The sequence below is a fragment of the Gossypium hirsutum genome, chromosome A09, assembly GCF_007990345.1.
Source record: "Gossypium hirsutum isolate 1008001.06 chromosome A09, Gossypium_hirsutum_v2.1, whole genome shotgun sequence".
In the NCBI taxonomy this organism is placed as follows: Eukaryota; Viridiplantae; Streptophyta; class Magnoliopsida; order Malvales; family Malvaceae; genus Gossypium; species Gossypium hirsutum.
In genome coordinates, this window is record NC_053432.1 from 25,513,232 (window position 1) to 25,535,102 (window position 21,871).

General features: G+C 36.1%; 1 non-coding gene across 1 annotated transcript; it reads right to left on the minus strand.

Annotated features, from left to right (window-relative positions):
- Window positions 1-16,868: 16,868 nt before the first annotated feature.
- Window positions 16,869-16,975, minus strand: LOC121207328 (small nucleolar RNA R71). Its single transcript, XR_005902419.1, has one exon. It is a non-coding gene; the product is annotated as a small nucleolar RNA R71 (small nucleolar RNA).
- Between the last annotated feature and the right edge of the window lie 4,896 nt (window positions 16,976-21,871).

Consider the following 21,871-nt stretch of genomic DNA (forward strand, 5'->3'; position numbering starts at 1 on the left):
TGAACAACAAGCCTTAACAGCCCTTCCTTGATCACTAATCACGAGTATTTCTTAAATCTGCATCAATCTTAATCATTAAGAACTAAACAACAAGTGACTCACAATCATCTTAAGTCACTCTTAAATCATCCTTGACCATTCGGCCAACCTTAACCAATAAAAGATGAATACTTACCCAAAACCCCAAAACGCCTAAAGAGCAATTCGATAGAGATCTGAAATCCGAGATTCGATACTAATCCCCTACCAAAACTGATTTAGAAAGAGTGAGGGAGAGAAGAAACCGATACTAGGAAGACCAACTAAAAGAAAGTAAAGCACTTACAAAGGAATCGATCAGCCAATGTTGAAGAATAGGATTTTGGCCAAAAGATATTCGGCTTTAGAGAAAGTAACTAGGAGCAAGAAAGAAAAGAGTTTGATGAGAAAGGAAGGGAAGAAATTAGCACAAAATAAAAGGAGAAAGAATAAGGGATTTCAACTTTTGGATATATGGAGAGAAAAGTGTTTTCAGTAAAATAGAAAGGGAGAATTCGACATTAGCCTAGAATCCCCAAAATCGGCACCTATATATACTATAGCCGAATTTACCTATCTCCAAATTCCCAATTCAGCTCCACTTCTCTACACTTGTAACACCCCGTACCCAAGACCGTTGCCGGAGTCGAACACGAGGTGTTAACAGACTTATTTCATTTATTAACACAGTTCATTTTAAAATTCCAGACAAGCTGGTTAACTGCATCATAGTCACTTTAAAAATCATATCTCGAGTTCCAAAACTCGAAAACTGATTTCGTAAATTTTCCCTGGAACTAGACTCATATATCCATCCACAAATTTTTTTCTAGAATTTTTGGTTGGGCCAATTAGTACAGTTTATTAGTTAAATTCTCCCCTGTTACAGGGTTCGACCATTCTGACCTTTGCGCATTATGACTTTGATATCTCCCTGTACAGGGATTCACTATTTATTCCGTTTGTTTCTAAAGAAACTAGACTCAAAAAGGAATCTGTAAATATAGGGCATGACTTCTAATTATCTCTGGTTAATTTATAGTGAATTTCCAAAGTCGGAACAGGGGATCCAAAAATCGCTCTGGCCCTGTTTCACGAAAACTTAAACTTCTCATAAAATACGGCTCATATGATCGTTTCGTTACTTTCATATGAAAATAGATTCATCAAGGTTAGATTAAATAATTTATTCACTATTTAATTCCATTCCTACTATTTTTAGTTATTTTTCAAATCCACATCACTGCTGCTGTCAGCATCTATTTTTAAGGTAAACTTTACCTATTTCATGGTTTTCCATGGATCAACTAAAATTTTGTCATACATAGCACCAAAATGATCGCGATTAACCATTTCAATGGCTAATCATTACCAACATTTCCATAACACTCCATGAACAACATACAAGATGATTATAACGCTATGCTCAAAATATATATAAGCCATTTTCGCATGGCTATCCAAATATATACAATACCGAAAGGTACATGACCAATAACAAAAGGGTAGTCCTATACATGCCATTTTCAGAGTTCAACTAAAAGAGTACCAAAAGGGCTTTGATAGTGTGGATGACTTCGACTTTGACACTCCCGAATCCGATAGCTGATGAACCAAAATCTATAAAACAAAGAATCAAAGAAACGGAATAAGCATTTAATGCTTAGTAAGTTTTGAGTAATAAAATCATGCACAACCGAAGTATAGCATTCATATTACTAAACGAATAATTTCATATACACATATTCTCACAATCATACCTACTTCACATTTCCAACCCTTATATTCATACATAAGGAATCGACTTGACTAAAGGCCGGAAGCTTGTTAATCGATTGAGCGAATACTATTTAAAAGAAATCAATTATTCCAATGCATATACAAAACATACCTCATCGTTGGGGTTTTACGAGCGTATTAATTGAAATTATTACAGCAAGATTGCTCATTTCCAAACCAAGTACCTTCGGGAATTAGCCGGATATAGCTACTCGCTCAAATGCCTTCGGGATTTAGCCCGGTTATCATCCGAATATTCGTGCACATATCAATAAATTATGTCACATCTATATTTCATTTTCATAATTAGAATTCAAACACAAGTCACTTATCAAGCATTATCATTTTCGGCTCAATAGCTACATACAAAGAGCATGATTTTGATTTGCTTATAACATGATCTAATCGAATCATAATCTAAGTTCCATTACTCGAAAACTTACCTCGGTTGTTGTCGAACGATTTCAACAGCTATTCGACCACTTTTTCCTTTCCTTTATCAGATTTAGTTCCCCTTTGCTCTTGAGCTTAAATTTAAACAAATAAATTTATTTAATTATTTTTCACTTGGGCAATTCCATTCAATACATGTATGTCATACAATTTAAGTACAGTGACCTTGTTCAATACTATTTAAACATCATGCATTATCGAATTTCATCAACACCATCTAACTTTGTATAGAAACACATATCATCCTAAGTCGGTACACAAGTCAAATGCATCATTTAAATTGTCAAAGTCCACAATTTAGTCATATCTCTCTATCATAGTTTCTTCACTTAAACTGAATTAGCAAGCCCATATAGTCTTTGGCCGAATGCTATATAACCCAAGTCATCAAGAGTTTTATTATTTAACACCTTAGATATCCATAGCTAAATAGGTTATTTGTACATACATATATATCGTCCAAAACCGAACATAAGAATTTTTTCATATATCTAACATTAATTAAATTATTCAAAACCTCACTAGCAAAATATCATGTACTATGCCGAACCAAAAAAAGATCAAACACCTAGCTTATCCATTCAAAACACTTAACCGGCCTTTGACCAATACTTTAAACAAGGTCTATGTTCGGCTATCACACATATGGGCATTATTAGTTTAAAGTTTTAACAAGATTAATTTCTTTGATCTTAACCTAAATGACAACTCCCATTCTCCTTATTTCAACCGAATTATTCATAACATCAAGACTAAAATTTTTGCACCTTGAACTTCATACATTTATAAAAAAATTTCATAACTTATTCGGCCTTATCAAGAACCATTTAACATGCAAGGAAAAATAATCATAGAGGAAGAAGTTAACATTCTAAATAGACTCAATTTTTGACCGAATGTACAAGGTGTCTCTAAGCTACTCATCCAAAAATCTTTACCCCATTCTAGTCATTCCCCATTGTTCCCTACAACATGAAAATAGCCCCTAATTCCAACACTTAATCATTCGGCATCTTGCTCAAATCACCATAGGCAATCTCAACTTTCTTGGCATTACCAAGAGTGCATTCACAAATTAACTTAGCATAATATAAAGCCAAATCAACAAATTCAAAGCTTACCTCCTAATAGCTAAAGATGAATGCCGATGTAACACCCCGTACCCCAGACCGTTGCCGGAGTCGGACACGAGGGGTTAACGGGCTTAATCCACTTATTTTCATACTCCATTTGAAAATTTTCCAGACAAGCTGGTTACTGCATCACTGTCGCCTTAAAAATCATATCTTGAGTTTCAAAACTCTAAAACCAGTTTCGTAAATTTTTCCTGAAACTAGACTCATATGTTCATCTACAAATTTTTTCTAGAATTTTTGGTCGCGCCAATTAGTACAGTTTATTAGTTAAAGTCTCCCCTGTTTCAGGGTTCGACTACACTGACCTTTGCGCATTACGACTTGGATATCTCCCTGTACAGGGTTTCAATACTGATGCCGTTTGTTTCTATAGAAACTAGACTCGAAAACGAATCTATACATATATGGCATGACTTCTAATTACCTCTGGTTAATTTATAATGAATTTCCAAAGTCGGAACAAGGAATCCAGAAACCGTTCTGGCCCTGTCTCACAAAAACTTAAATATATCATAATATACTGTTCATATGATCGTTTCGTTACTTTCCTATGAAAATAGATTCATCAAGGTTCGATTAAATAATTTATTCACTATTTAATTCCATTCTTACTATTTTTAGTGATTTTTCAAATCTACATCACTGCTGCTGTCAGCATCTGCCTTTAAGGTAGACTTTACCTATTACATAGTTTCCATGATTCAACTAGCCCTTTTGCATAAATAGCACAAAATATGATCATGATTAACCATTCCAATGGCTAATCGTTCCCAAACATTTCCATACCTCTTAATGAACATCATACAAGACGATTATAAAATTAAGCTCAAAGTGTATATAAGCCATTTTTGCATGGCTATCCAAATTTATACAAAACCAAAGGGTCCATGACCAACAAAAAGGGTAGTCCTATACATGCCATTTCAAAGTTCAACCAAAAGTGTACCAAAAGGGGCTTTGATAGTGTGGGCGACTTCGACTTCGACACTCCCGAGTCCGATAGCTGACGAACCAAAATCTATAAAATAGAGATTCAAAGAAACGGAGTAAGCATTTAATGCTTAGTAAGTTTTGAGCAATGGAATTAGGCTCAACTGAAGTATAGCATTCATATAACTAAACGGATAATTTCATATACACATATATTCTCAAAAATCAGTCCTACTTCACATTTCCAACCCTTATATTCATACATAAGGGATCAACTTAACCAAAAACCGGAAGCTCCTTAATTGACTGAGCGAATGCTATTTAAGAGGAATCAATTAATCCAATGCATGTACAACACATACCTCGTTGTTGAGATTTTACGAGCGTATTAATTGAAATTATTACAGCAGATCGCTCATTCCCAAACTCAAGTAATCTTCGGGATTTAGCCGGATATAACTACTTGCGCAAGGCCTTCGGGTCTTAGCCCGGATGTGGTCACTAGCATAAATGCCTTCGGGACTTAGCCCGGATATAGTCCCTAGCACAAATGCCTTCGGGTTTTAGCCCGAATATAATCGCTAGCACAAATGCCTTCGGGTCTTAGCCTGGATATAGCAACTCGCACGAATGCCTTCGGATCTTAGTCCGGTTGTAGTCACCTAGCACAAAAGCCTTCGGGACTTAGCCCGGATATCATTCGAATAACCATGCACATATATCAATAAATCATGAAACATCCATATTTCATTTTCATTACCAAAGCTCAAACACAAAACACTTATCACACTTACAAATTTCGGCTCAATAGCCACATACAAAGAGCATGATTTTGATTTACTCAAGACATAATCTAATCGAATCATAATCTAAGCTCCATTACTCGAAAACTTACCTCAGATGTTGTCGAACGATTTCGGCGGCTATTCGATCACTTTTTCCTTTCCCTTATCCAACTTTGGTCCTCTAAGCTCTTGAGCTAATTCAAACAAATTTAACTTATTAAAGTCTCATTATGCTAGCTTATGGCCGAACATGACAATAAATTTGATGGGTCATATGGCCACCTTTAGCTCAAATACAAAATGGTCATACGCATTTTTAATCACATTAAGCAATTTAATACAATTCATTCGAACATCAAAAGAGAAGCTCAAGGTACTTAGCCCATATATACATTAGACATTAGAGTCACATATGTACGAAATCACGAATCGAATTCAACATATTAGCTAATATTCCCCTTAGCCGAATTTTCTAAGTCAAGATAAAGCCATCAATATGCTTACCTATGGCCGAACATACACATCAACTTATGTACTCATTCATGTGGCCGAACATGCATGTCTATGTTAAGGCCGATTGCAACACTTAATACATTCTACAAGTATGGTCACTTGTATTGACTAAACACCATTTTGTTTCAAGTTCAAAACTTGGCCAATACACATATGTACACTAGTAAATCAAACACTAACATTTGCACTTCACCTTACTACCATTCCTCATCCAAATAACGTGAACAACAACCATATTTCTCTTCTACTTCCTACCATGGCCGAATTTATCACAACACCATACCATTTCAATTTTGGTCATGGTTAAACAAATAACGTAATGTCTCACTCAAAAATGCTAAAAAGAAGATTCAAGAATCATCAATCCACCATCACATGCATCATTACAAAGCTTCACTTTTAGCATGCAAATGACATCAACACAAATCCACCTTAGCCGAATATCATCTCCATGAAATAGTAAAGATTTGAACCATGGGCTAGTTAGAACTCAAGCTAACTACTAAAAACATGCATGAATCTCATGGCACAACATCAAACATACCTTAGCCTAGTTACATGCATGGCCGAACCCCTTCAACCTTTCTTCTTCCTTCCTCCTTAAAGTTTTCGGCCAAAGATGTTCAAGGATGAACACTTTTTTTTTGTTTTCTTCCCTTCAACTCACGGCAATGGGGGGGGAACAATCACACACATTCTTTCTTTTTTTTCCTCATCCTACTAACACTAATACTTTATTGCCCATGCTCTTTATTTTATTATTCGTTACATGAAGCATTAACCCAACATGTTTATGACATGTTTTAGCCATAACATTTTGTCCACCCTCATGCTCATGGCCGGCCACTACTAATTAGGGGGGGAAAATTGACATGCAAGTCCTCCCTTTTGATTACATGCACTATTAGATCCTTATAGATTAGCCTATCACATTTCAAAAGTGTCACACAAGTCCTATGTACTACATTCACATACAATTACTAAATCGAAGCTTAAAATTTTCACACATTCATATTCACATATTTTAGACCATAAATATCACATTCAAATAATTTGGTGACTCGGTTTAGCGGTCCCGAAACTGCTTTCTGACTAGGGTCACTATAGGGCTGTCACAACCGAATTGCTCTAGGTAAGTTTTCCCTTATTTTTCCTCTTTGTTTCGGCTTGAGAGAGGTAGGAGAAGAAGATGAACACCATCCTCTTTCTTCTCTTTTATTTAATTATTTCTAACATAAAACATTAACACAACATGTTTATAATATGTTATGACCCATAGCATGGCCGGCCACTAGCTCAAATTTTGGGTAATTTGACATGCAAACCCATCATTTTTATAACATGCATTAATAGGCCACTTTACATTTGCCTAGCACATTTCTAAATTTTCTCACATAAGTCCTATTTACTAAAATTCACTTACAATTAACAAAATTTAAATATGAAATTTTCACACATGCATATATACATATAATAAGCATCAAATATGACGGTTAATTATTTCTATGACTCGGTTTTGTGGTCCCGAAACCACTTCCCGACTAGGGTCACATTAGGGTTGTCACAGCTCTTCCCCACTTAAGAAATTTTCGTCCCCGAAATTCTTACCGGTAAATAGGTTTGGGTATCGTTCTTTCTTAGAGTTATCGGTTTCCCAAGTAGCTTCTTCGATTCCGTGTTTGAACCATAACACCTTTACTAACGGAACCCTTTTGTTTCGCAACTCTTTCACTTCACGAGCTAGGATACGAATCGGTTCTTCTTCATAACTCAAGTCAGATTGAATTTCAACCTCTGATGGACTAATTATGTGCGAAGGATCAGATCTGTAACGTCGAAGCATCAAAACATGAAAAACGTTGTGAATCCTTTCAAGTTCAGGGGGTAAAAGCAACCTATATGCAACTAGACCAACTCGTTCGGAGATTTCATACGGCCCAATGAATCTCGGACTCAGTTTGCCCTTACGGCCAAATCTGAGTATCTTTTTCCAAGGTGAAACCTTAAGAAACACTTTGTCTCCCACCTGATACTTAATATCTCTTCATTTTAAATCCGCGTACGACTTTTGACAATCGGATGATGCCTTCAGACTTTCACGAATTATTTTTACTTTCTGCTCAACATCTTTAATCAAATCAACTCCGAAAATTTTACTTTCACAGAGCTCGGTCCAAAACAATGGTGTACGGCATTCACGACCGTATAAAGCCTCGTAAGGTGCCATCTTAATACTTGATTGAAAACTATTGTTGTAAGCGAATTCAATCAAAGGTAAATACCGTTCCCATGAACCACTAAACTCAAGGATGCAACATCTCAACATATCCTCGAGTATCTGAATTATCCACTCGGATTGACCATCGGTTTGAGGATGAAAAGCAGTGCTAAAATGTAGCTTGGTACCCAAAGCTTCTTGCAATTTCTTCCAAAATCGCGAGGTGAATCTCGGATCTCTGTCCGACACAATAGAAATAGGTACCCCGTGTAATCTCACAATCTGAGAAACATACAATTCAGCTAGTTTATCCAATGAAAAATCCATACGTACGGGGATAAAGTGAGCCGACTTAGTCAGTCTATCAACAACAACCCAAATCTCATCTTTCTTACTTGCCGATACTGGCAACCCATATACAAAATCCATCGTGACTTGATCCCATTTCCATTCAGGTATCATGATTGGCTGAAGTAAACCCGTAGGCACTTGATGTTCCGCCTTCACTTGTTGACATATTAAACACTTCGAAACAAAATCAGAAATGTCTCGTTTCATACCATGCCACCAAAACTAACGTCTTAGATCGTTGTACATTTTCGTACTCCCCGGGTGAATTGACATTCGGCTACAATGAGCTTCATTCAGAATCATCGAAATAAGTTCTGAATTTCTTGGAACACACAAACGACTTCTAAACCTCAAACAATCGTCATCATTAATTTGAAACTCTGATTCCATATTCGAAACACATTCAGCCCATCTTACGACCAATTCATCATCGACTTTCTGAGCTTCACGAATTTGATGAATCAACAATGGTTTGGCCTTTAATTCTGCTACTAACACATTGTCGGATAGAACAGACAAGTGTACATTCATCGCTCGTAAAGCAAATAGTGATTTACGACTTAAAGGATCCGCAACCACATTAGCCTTTCCCGGGTGATAGTCAATGACAAGCTCATAATCTTTTAACAACTCGAGCCAACGTCTTTATCGCAGATTCAAGTCTCTTTGAGTCATCAAATATTTGAGACTTCTGTGATCCGAATATATATGGCACTTCTCACCAAATAAGTAATGTCGCCATATTTTCAAAGCGAACACGATGGCAGCTAGTTCGAGATCATGGGTCGGATAATTTTTCTCATGTGGCTTCAGTTGTCTAGACGCATAAGCTACAACTCGACCCTCTTGCATCAATACGCAACCCAACCCAAGTAGGGATGCGTCACTATAAATGACAAACTCTTTGCCTGATTCGGGCTGCACTCGAATTGGAGCTTCAGTCAAATAAGTTTTCAGTTGATCGAAACTTTTCTGACATTTTTCCGTCCATTCGAACTTAACATCTTTCTGAAGTAGTTTCGTTATTGGTGTGGCTATCATCGAGAAACCCTTTACAAAGCGTCTGTAGTAACCGGCAAGTCCCAAAAAGCTCCGAACTTCAGTAATATTTCTCGAAGGCTTCCAGTTAAGTATGGCTGAAATTTTTGCTCGGATCAACTCGAATACCCGATGCAGATACCACATGTCCCAAGAAGCTAACCTCTCTTAACCAGAACGCACACTTACTGAACTTAGCATACAACTGCTTATCCCGTAAAATTTGAAACACTAATCCCAGGTGTTCAGCATGATCGGTTTCATTTCTCGAATAGACCAAAATATCATCGATAAACACAACTACAAACAGATCTAAATACGGTCTGAAGATCCGATTCATCAGATCCATAAATACTGCGGGGGCATTAGTGAGCCCAAACGGCATCACTAAGAATTCGTAGTGACCGTATCTCGTTCTGAAAGCAGTTTTGGGTATGTCCGAATCTCGAATTCGCAACTGATAATAACCCGATCTCAAATCTATCTTTGAAAACACCGAGGCTCCCTTTAGTTGATCAAACAAATCATCAATACGCGGTAACGGATATTTATTCTTTATTGTCACTTTATTCAGCTGACGATAGTCGATGAACAACCTCATGGTTCCGTCCTTCTTTTTCACAAACAATACTGGTGCACCCCAATGTAAGAAACTTGGTCGAGCGAAACCTCTATCCGTCAACTCTTGCAACTGAGCTTTCAACTCTTTTAACTCGGTTGGTTCCATACGATACAGAGCTATTGAAATCGGTGTAGTCCCAGGTACAAGCTCAATACCAAACTCTACCTCCCGAACAGGTGGTAAACCCGGTAATTCTTCGGGAAAAACATCCGGGTATTCACAAACCACCGGTACAGATTCAGGTTTCTTTTCTAACTCTTTGTCATCAAGTACATACGCAAGGTATGCTTCACACCCCTTTCTTACATATTTCTGAGCCAACATTGATGATATTACAGCTGGTAACCCATTCAAGTCCGTAGACTCAACTTGGATTATCTCGTTATTTACACACCTCAAATCAATGGTTTTTCTTTTGCAATTTACAATTGCATCATGTACGGTCAACCAATCCATACAGAGGATAACATCAAATTCATCAAACGGTAAAAGCATCAAATCGGCCAGAAAACAGAAACCTCAGATTACTAGGGGACATTTCTTACACACTTTGTCGACAAGCACGTAACGACCCAAGGGATTTGACACCCAAATTACAAACTCAGTAGACTCAACAGGTAAAGTCTTCCTGGATGCTAAGGTTTCACATATATAAGAATGAGTAGAACCAGGGTCAATCAAAGCAATCACATTAGTACCAAAGAGAGTAAAAGTACCAGTAATAACATCTGGCGAGGAATCATCCTCGCGTGCGCGTATAGCATAAGCTCTAGCAGGAGCACGAGCCTCAGATCTGGTTGTAACATCTCTAGATCCTCTCTGACCGCCACTAGCATTGCCCGTATTCCTAGATGGTCTACCCCGAGCAGTGGTAGCACCCGGTTTCCCACTCTGATTTACATTCTGTTCAGAAAATCTCGGGCAATCTTTAATAAAGTGGTCAACTGATCCGCACTTGTAACAGGAGCGGTCATGGAATCTCCAACTCCCCGAATGCCATTTACCACAATACTGGCACTCCGTTCTGTCTCGACGATCATTTCCAACACTGGCGACCGAAGTGACTCGTGTACTCACAGGGGGTCGATCACGATCTCGTCTAGAAAAACCCGAAGTGTCTCTAGACCGGCCTAAGCCATCTCTAAATTTCTTCGATGACTGTTGAATGGGCTTTCCCGAAGATCTCTTACGGAACTCCTTTGCTCCCATATCAGCTTTTCTTTTCTCCTTACTGACCTCTTCGGCTTTGCAAGCTCGTTCGACAAGTACCACAAATTCTCGGATTTCTAAAATGCCAACATACAGCTTTATATCATCGTTCAATCAATCCTCGAAACGTTTACACATCACAGCTTCTGAAGAAATGCATTCTCGAGCGTACCGGCTAAGCCTTAGAAACTTTCGTTCATAATCAGTAACTGACATGGAATCTTGTTTAAGTTCAAGAAATTCCTTCCATTTTTGATCAATGAATCTTTGACTGATATACTTTTTCCGAAACTCAGTTTGGAAAAACTCCCAAGTTACTTGCTCTCTAGGCACAACAGAAATCAACGTATTCCACCAATAGTAGGCAGAATCACGTAGCAAGGAGATAGTACACTTTAGGCATTCATCGGGTGTACAAGATACTTCATCAAGTACCCGAATAGTGTTGTCCAACCAAAATTCAGCTTGCTCAGCATCGTCGCTGTCCGTAGCTTTAAATTCAGTAGCCCTGTGTTTTCGAATTCTGTCAACCGGGGGCTTATTTGACCTTATTTGGTCAGTTACCGGAGGTATTGCAGGTGCGGGGGTTGTATTAGTCTGGAATGGGGGTTGTGGAACAGCCGTATTAGTTCGAATGTATTGGTTGAACCAATCATTCATCACGCTATAAAAAGCTTGTCTAGCTTCATCATTCTGATTACTAGCAATAGGTTGAGAGTCGACTGGCGCTGTCCCTTGTGCGGGAGCAGGCACTACACTCTCAAGATAATCAGCTACCGTTCGGTTGGGATCGGGATCCATTTCTATAAGGAAACACATTTTAACTGTCAGAAATCACCACACTATCAAATAAACACATAATGGCATGTATAGCTAGACCCAAACGTATTACGGTAGTCCTAGAATCGACTAAACCGTAGCTCTGATACCAATAAAATTGTAACACCCCGTACCCAAGACCGTTGCCGGAGTCGAACACGAGGTGTTAACAGACTTATTTCATTTATTAACACAGTTCATTTTAAAATTCCAGACAAGCTAGTTAACTGCATCACAGTCACTTTAAAAATCATATCTCGAGTTTCAAAACTCGAAAACTGATTCTGTAAATTTTCCCTGAAACTAGACTCATATATCCATCCACAAATATTTTTCTAGAATTTTTGGAAGGGCCAATTAGTACATTTTATTAGTTAAAGTCTCCCCCGTTACAAGGTTCGACCATTCTGACCTTCGCGCATTACGACTTGGATTTCTCCCTGTACAGGGCTTCAATACTTATGTCGTTTATTTCTAAAGAAACTAGACTCAAAAAGGAATCTGTAAATATAATGCATGACTTCTAATTATCTATAGTTAATTTATAGTGAATTTCCAAAGTCGGAACTGAGGATCCAGAAATCGCTCTGGCCCTGTTTCACGAAAACTTAAACATCTCATAAAATACGGCTCATATGATCGTTTCGTTACTTTCATATAAAAATAGATTCATCAAGGTTAGATTACATAATTTATTCACTATTTAATTCCATTCCTACTATTTTTAGTGATTTTTTAAATCCACATGCTGTCAGCATCTATTTTTAAGGTAAACTTTACCTATTTCATGGTTTTCCATGGATCAACTAAAATTTTGTCATACATAGCACCAAAATGATCGTGATTAACCATTCCAATGGCTAATCGTTACCAACATTTCCATAACACTCCATGAAAAACATACAAGATGATTATAACGCTATGCTCAAAATATATATAAGCCATTTTCGCATGGCTATCCAAATATATACAATACCGAAAGGTACATGACCAACAACAAAAGGGTAGTCCTATACATGCCATTTTCAGAGTTCAACTAAAAGAGTACCAACAGGGCTTTGATAGTGTGGATGACTTCGACTTTGACACTCCTGAATCCGATAGCTGACGAACCAAAATCTATAAAACAAAGAATCAAAGAAACGGAATAAGCATTTAATGCTTAGTAAGTTTTGAGTAATGAAATCATGCACAACTGAAGGATAACAATCATATGACTAAACGAATAATTTCATATACACATATTCTCACAATCATACCTACTTCACATTTCCAACCCTTATATTCATACATAAGGAATCAACTTGACTAAAGGCCGGAAGCTTGTTAATCGATTGAGCGAATACTATTTAAAAGAAATCAATTATTCCAATGCATATACAAAACATACCTCATCGTTGGGGTTTTACGAGCGTATTAATTGAAATTATTACAGCAAGATTGCTTATTTCCAAACCAAGTACCTTCGGGAATTAGCCAGATATAGCTACTCGCTCAAATGCCTTCGGGACTTAGCCCGGTTATCATCCGAATATTCATGCACATATCAATAAATCATGACACATCTATATTTCATTTTCATAATTAGAATTTAAACACAAGTCACTTATCAAGCATTATCATTTTCGGCTCAATAGCTACATACAAAGAGCATGATTTTGATTTGCTTATAACATGATCTAATCGAATCATAATCTAAGTTCCATTACTCGAAAACTTACCTCAGTTGTTGTCAAACGATTTCAACAGCTATTCGACCACTTTTTCCTTTCCTTTATCAGATTTAGTTCCCCTTTACTCTTGAGCTTAAATTTAAACAAATAAATTTATTTAATTATTTTTCACTTGGGCAATTCCATTCAATACATGTATGTCATACAATTTAAGGACAATGACCTTGTTCAATACTATTTAAACATCATGCATTATCGAATTTCATCAACACCATCTAACTTTGTATAGAAACACATATCATCCTAAGTCGGTACACAAGTCAAATGCATCATTTAAATTGTCAAAGTCCACAATTTAGTCATATCTCTCGATCATAGTTTCTTCACTTAAACCGAATTAGCAAGCCCATATAGTCATTGGCCGAATGCTATATAACCCAAGTCATCAAGAGTTTTATTATTTAACACCTTAGATATCCATAGCTAAATAGGTTATTTGTACATACATATATATCGTCCAAAATCGAACATAAGAATTTTTTCATATATCTAACATTAATTAAATTATTCAAAACCTCACTAGCAAAATATCATGTACTATGCCAAACCAAAAAAGATCAAACACCTAGCTTATCCATTCAAAACACTTAACCGGCCTTTGACCAAGACTTTAAACAAGGTCTATGTTCGGCTATCACACATATGGGCATTATTAGTTTAAAGTTTTAACAAGATTAATTTCTTTGATCTTAACCTAAATGACAACTCCCATTCTCCTTATTTCAACCGAATTATTCATAACATCAAGACTAAAATTTTTGCACCTTGAACTTCATACATTTATAAAAAAATTTCATAACTTATTCGGCCTTATCAAGAACCATTTAACATGCAAGGAAAAATAATCATAGAGGAAGAAGTTAACATTCTAAATAGACTCAATTTTTGACCGAATGTACAAGGTGTCTCTAAGCTACTCATCCAAAAATTTTTACCCCATTCTAGTCATTCCCCCATTGTTCCCTACAACATGAAAATAGCCCCTAATTCCAACACTTAATCATTCGGCATCTTGCTCAAATCACCATAGGAAATCTCAACTTTCTTGACATTAGCAAGAGTGCATTCACAAATTAACTTAGCATAATATAAAGCCAAATCAACAAATTCAAAGCTTACCTCCTAATAGCTAAAGATGAATGCCGAATTACTCTAGGTAAGTTTTCCCTTATTTTTCCTCTTTGTTTCGGCTTGAGAGAGGTAGGAGAAGAAGATGAGCACCATCCTCTTTCTTCTCTTTTATTTAATTATTTCTAACATAAAACATTAACACAACATGTTTATAATATGTTATGACCCATAGCATGGCCGGCCACTAGCTCAAATTTTGGGTAATTTGACATGCAAACCCATCATTTCTATAACATGCATTAATAGGCCACTTTACATTTGCCTAGCACATTTCTAAATTTTCTCACATAAGTCCTATTTACTAAAATTCACTTACAATTAACAAAATTCAAATATGAAATTTTCACACATGCATATATACATATAATAAGCATCAAATATGACGGTTAATTATTTCTATGACTCGGTTTTGTGGTCCCGAAACCACTTTCCGACTAGGGTCACATTAGGGCTGTCACAACACTCCTCACCTCCTAACTTTTCTCCCTGATAAGTCCTTAATCCTTTCCTTAAATTTCTCCTCTGATCACTCCTTTCAGAGTTCACATCCAACGCCACTACTGGCTATTATTTGAGAAAAAATAAATCCTTCTTTTGAGCAAGGAGGGATTCGAACCCCAAACCTCCTTGCCAAGCATGTGACGCCACCTCTAAGCCCCATATGTGATGCTACTTGCCATTCCAACACAAGGCTCCTTGTGTCTAATTCCTCCATTTTTTTATTTAAAAACCAAACTACTTGCCATCAAGGTTTTTTTAATTATTAAACTATAAATTCCTTCACCCCAAAGTTCAAACTCAAAACTTAACCAAGGCCTATTATCACATAGATAACAACTTGACTAGGAATATTAAGCACACCTTTTATCAAAACCGAAAAAAAAAGAAAAAATGAAATTCAGGATTTTTGGGGCGTTACATGTCTTGTTACCTCACATAGTCTTTTATATGCTGATTAGATTTAATTAATCGTGCGAATTGACATAGGGATATGCAAGAGATTAGTTCAGTTTAATGAGTATGTATGTGTAATAACATGTTTGGTTACTAGAATTTGTTTAGTCGGTTGAATTGACATAGGGATATATCAAGAGATGAATGGATTTTTGTATGTAAGTTTGTTCATAAGTTAGCAAATTACTGGGTTGCTGTGAATTTATTCGTAACAGTGTAAACATGAGTTTAATAATTCTGAGTTCAAGAAATATAATTAATCCAACACAAATATGTTACCTTAATTAAATCTTAATTGAAATCGTGCATTAGAACTCCTTTGTTTTATTTTTAATTATTTACTTAGTTTTTTTAAGCAGTTTTTGACCATTTTTTACAAGCAAATTATTTTTACCTCACCAAAGTGTTTTACAATTAATTTCATAAATAATTCTTTTTACAGTCCCTGTGGGTACGATAACTCGACATTTACTTGTCACTTTATTACTTGTTGCGATTGTGTACACTTGCACATTTCCGTCGTTCCAAGTCGCCGTTGCCAGGATTATTTTTAAAAAAAGGCATTATTTGTTAATTTGTTAGTTTTACATTTTGGTTTATTTTCTTGTTTAAAATTTTACTTAATTTTTTTTCTTGTGATTATTTCAGGTGTTTATGAGTATTGACCAGATTATTGACTTACTTCCTGTAGACCCTGAGATAGAACGAACCTTTTGACAACAAAAAAGACAAGCGAACCAGAGAAGGACTGAAGGAATGAACTTCGAGAATATGAATCAAGGAAATGGAGCAAACCTTGCTCAAAATCCTATCCTTATTGCTGATAATAGTGATAGAGCCGTAAGACAATATGTTGTGCTAGTATTTAACGATCTTAATCTGGGCATTAGGAGACCTGAAATCAAGGTACAACAATTCGAGCTGAAGCCAGTCCTATTCCAAATTAGTGGAATGCCTACTGAAGATTCTCATCTTTACTTAAGACTATTTATGGAGGTGAGCGACTCTTTCAAATTAGCTGGAGTTCCCGAAGATGCATTACGATTAAAGCTGTTCCCGTACTCACAAAGGGATAGAGCTCAAGCCTGGTTGAATTCATTGCCACCAAACTCAATTTCTACATGGCAAGAGTTAGCCGAAAGATTCCTCATGAAGTATTTCTAGCCTAGCAAGAATGCTAAGTTGAGGAACGAGATCACTGCCTTCCAACAAATGGATGACGAGTCCTTGTATGAGGCATGGGAACGATACAAAAAACTATTACAGAAATGCCCTCATCATGGAATCCCACATTGCATCCAACTTGAAACATTTTCTAATGGTCTCAATTGTAACACCCCTTAGCCGTACCCGAGGCAGGGATAAGGTACGAGGCGTTACCGGACAAACATACAAACATTAAAATAAAATACGGGCCATAAATTTTTTATTCATATTTCAAAACGTTCATTTACTTACACATAGTCCCTTATTTGAGTGTACGAAGCCCAAAACATACTTTAGTCCCTTATTTGAGTCTACGAAGCCCAAAACATACTTTAGTCCCTTATTTGAGTCTACGAAGCCCAAAACATACTTTAGAAAGGGTTCGGGACTAAACCAAGAGCTTACAAAAATCTTGGAATTTTCATGCTTTAAGGCTCCACACGCCCTTGTCCCAAAGTCGTGTTCCATACACAGCTGAGACAGATGGTCGTGTCTCGCCTGTGTGGAATATACCTAGGCTAGTTTCCAAGCTTTGGTCAACCTTAATCTCTTACACACTTATACAAAATCAAAAGCATATAACATGGTATTCATTTAATGATTAAATATTCTCTACTAAACCACAAACATAGCATTTGTATGTCATCATACATGTGTCTCTCATACTCATTTTACCTTGTTTATTATAGTACCACTTATACATTTATACCAAGATTATCATCTTACCAAATATCTTCAGCTTAATCATCAAGCATTCATATTTAAAACTAGATCATATATTTATAAAATACCATAATTCAGATGTGCAAAATAGCATGTTTGCCTGAAACATTTCAATTCAACTCCATACCCAACAAGCATTACATTGAGACTAGTCATATATATATATACACATGTCATGATACATATCATTCTCTTTCTGTTTTCTTATAAACACATATCATTTATTTCATTATATCAATATTTCATATACCATAGTTTCCATGTATTCCACATATATTTATTTTCCTTCTCCTCCTCTCCATTCCACATCCTTAATGAATATAGCATTCTTGTAAGTACAATTTCACAATTTACTAATAAATGCTCACATCAAACTGTCCACACGACTCATAGTCACTTACTTATTTATAATTTGAGATACAGAGCTCCAAATTAAGACCCATAAATTTAAACTGAAACTAGACTCACATATCTTTCCACCATAAAATTTTCATAATTTTTGGTTTAGCCAATTAGTACATTTTATTCATTAAAATTTCCCCTGTTTCACTTTCTGACAGTTCTGACCTCTCTTCACTAAAAATTAATTATCTCATAGTACAGAACTTGGATAGTGTTCTTATTGATTTGTCTTGAAAATAGACTCCTTAGGGATTTTAAAAATATAAGTTTGAGCTTCTAATTATTTTTCTCCAAATTTTTGTGATTTTCCAAAGTCAGAATAGGGGATCATGTAATCATTCCAGTCTCACAAAAACATAAATATCTCAAAATATAGAACTCATTTTCTTGCTTTGTTTCTTTCATATGAAAATCGACTCATTAAGATTTAATTTTATATCTCATTCAGTCTCTGATTCAATTTCTACTATTTTTGGTGATTTTTCAAAGTCATGTCACTGCTACTGTCCAAAACAGTTTTATTGCTAATTCACTCTTTCACACTTTCTTTGTAATAACCTCATTTTAACATACATATCACAAATCATTTTCACTGCATTTCATACATCACAAGTATAGGCCCATGATCACAAGATCACCATAAAATCATTCTCATGTATAACTTACTTGTTTATAACCTTACCACATCCTGGTCACTTAATGAACAATCATTCACATAACCAAGTTCCTGCACTTATTCATCACAAAGCTCACAAAGCAATACATAGAGAGTCTCCCGTTGAACACTTCGGATCAATCCTTGATACTTGGTGGTTTCAGCACATAGCTCCACCCATCATATAGTTTGACTCTCTTGTACACATGGTGAACACTCAGTACCACCCATGTGACCTAGCCAATTTATCTCGTAGCTCTCTTGTCTACATGGTGTCCTTCACCTGGAACCACGCATGCGACCTAGCTACATATATCCCGTAGCTCTCTTGTCTACATGGTGTACACATAGTATCACCCATGCGACCTAGCTAAATCATAATGTCTTGTAGCTCTCTTGTACACATGATGTGCACTTAGCACCATACATGTGACCTAGCTACATACTATCTGTATCATCCAATCTTTTCGAAGGTTCAACCAGGATTTCTCTCTCTTTTCCAATAATTTCACCAATCAAGTAATTATCCACAAACATATTTCCAATATTATTATAAAATATCATAATACAAGCAATATTGATGTATTACTTACATATAAACTTACATCTCATTTAATATCAAGGCAATAACACATTGCCTTATTAAAAATCATATGAACTTACAATTTCCCATAATATCCATAATCATAGAAATCACATTTATGTATGATAATTCAATGCACTTCATGTACCATAGACATATTTTTAAATCAATTCATATACTTGGCACCATAATCATTTAATTTAACATAATTCAATTAATTCACTAAATTTAACTTTCAAATATAAATTACAGCATTATTGCTGTATTATTATCATACCAACTTACATACTTTCAACACCTCGGAAATCATAATAAATATATCAATTTTATATTGAAACATGCATAAATTAATGCTTATTATACATATGAACTTACCTCGATACTAAAACGGCCAATTTACCAACTTTCCCAATTTTCGATTTTTCTCTCATTCTACGTTCAAATCTCATTTTCCGGGATCTAAAACATCATATTTTACTTATTTAATTAATTTTCTATTCAAAAAAGTCCTTAATTCAAACTTTGGAAAAATTACAATTTTGCCCCTAAACTTTTACATATTTACGCTTTTGCCCCTAGGCTCGGGAATTAAACTTCATCCCTTATTCTCATGTTTTATGACATGTTGATTACTTTTCTCTTCTATGGCAACATCAAATTCTCACTCTAACATATACTTATGACTATTAGGTATTTTTATCGATTAAGCCCTTTTACTCGTTTTCACTCAAAACCGAGTAGCACAAGTTGTCTAACATAATTTAAAACCTCATATTCTATCATAAAACATCAAAATAAACACATTTCACCTATGGGTATTTTTCCAAATATGAACCCTAGCTTAAATTATTGCTAGAATAAGCTTAATCAAATTACCGGGATTCTAAAAACGTAAAGAACTTGAAAAATGGGGTTAGAACGGACTTACTATTGAGCTTGGAAAGCTTGAAAACCCTATCCATGGCTTCCCCCATGCTAATTTCAGCCTCCATGAAAAAGATGAGTCAATTTTGGCTTTATTTTTCCTTTTTATTTCTTTTAATTACCAAATGACCAAAATGCCCTTCATTACTAAACTTTCAAAAATTCCATGTCCAATTTTTTCCATCACTTAAAAATTGGTCAAATTGCTATTTAATACCTCCTAATTAATATTTCAAAGCAATTTCATACTAGAAACTTCTAGAATGCAAGTTTTGCAACTTATTCAATTTAGTCCCTAACTTCAAATTGAGCACTTTATCCATAGAATTTCTTCACGAAATTTTCACACAATCATGCAATCATATTATATACCTCAAAATAATCATAAAATAATTATTTCTATCTCAAATTTTGTGGTCCCGAAACCTCTGTTCGAACTAGACCCAATTTTCGGCTATTACATCAATGCTCACACCAAGATGGTAGCGGATGCTTCTGCTAACGGCACTCTCCTTTCTAAGTCTTATAATGAGGCTTACAAAATAATCGAGAGGATCGCCAATAACAATTATCAATGGCCAACCAATCGGGCCGCTTCAGGAAGACGAGTCACTGGAATACCTGAAGTGGACGCTCTCACTTCACTTGCATCTCAGGTATCTTCAATCTCTTTAATGCTTAAGAATCTTACCACTAATGGGTCTAATAGTTTTGCAGCCCAACCACCTCACCAATTTGAGAGTATAGCTTGTGTTTATTATGGGAAAGGACATTTGTTCGAAGACTGTCCATCAAACCCCGAATCCATATATTACATGGGTAACCAAAACCAAAATCAAGGAAGGAAAGGACTGCAATCCAACTTCTATAACCTATCGTGGCGAAACCACCCGAATTTTTCCTGGAGTAACCAAGGCGCTGGAGCCAGTAACAACTACGCTCAACTTAGACTGACTCAACCGCTTAGTTTTTCCCAACAAGCTCAGAAACCAACTCAGGCTGAATCATCCAATAGCTTAGAGAACTTATTAAAGGCATACATGGTGAAAAACGACACCACTCTAAGGAATTTGGAGAATCAAGTGGGCCTGCTTGCTACTGAACTCAGGAACTAACCACAAGGTGCTTTACCTAGTGATACTTCTAAGAAAACCGGGGAAGGAACATTGCAAAGCGTTAACATTAAGGAGCGGAAAGACAGTAGAGCCCAACACTATCGAAGCTGAAAAGGAGCTAGCTGATGCTCAAGACTCAGAGGAAGTTTAACTGAGTGTTGAAATTCCAGTTTCACAAGAACCAGAATTTGCAAAACCTGACAAGGTAATTCTAGAACCAGCTAATTCCGATCAACTAACAACTCCGTTAGATGCAGAATTGCCGTAGAAAATGAATCAACCAGTTCCAGTAAAGAAACCACCACCACCCTACCCTCAAAGACTTCAGAAACAGGAATAGGAAATTCAATTCAAGAAATTCCTAGACGTACTCAAGCAACTTCACATCAAAGTCCCGTTGGTTAAAGCACTTGAACAAATTCTGAACTACGTCAAGTTCATGAAGGATATCCTGTCCAAAAAACGAAGACTTGGAGAATTTGAGACAGTAGCTCTAACGAAGGAATGCAGTGCATATCTTCAAGACAAACTACCCCCAAAGCTGAAGGATCCTGGATGTTTTACCATACCTTGC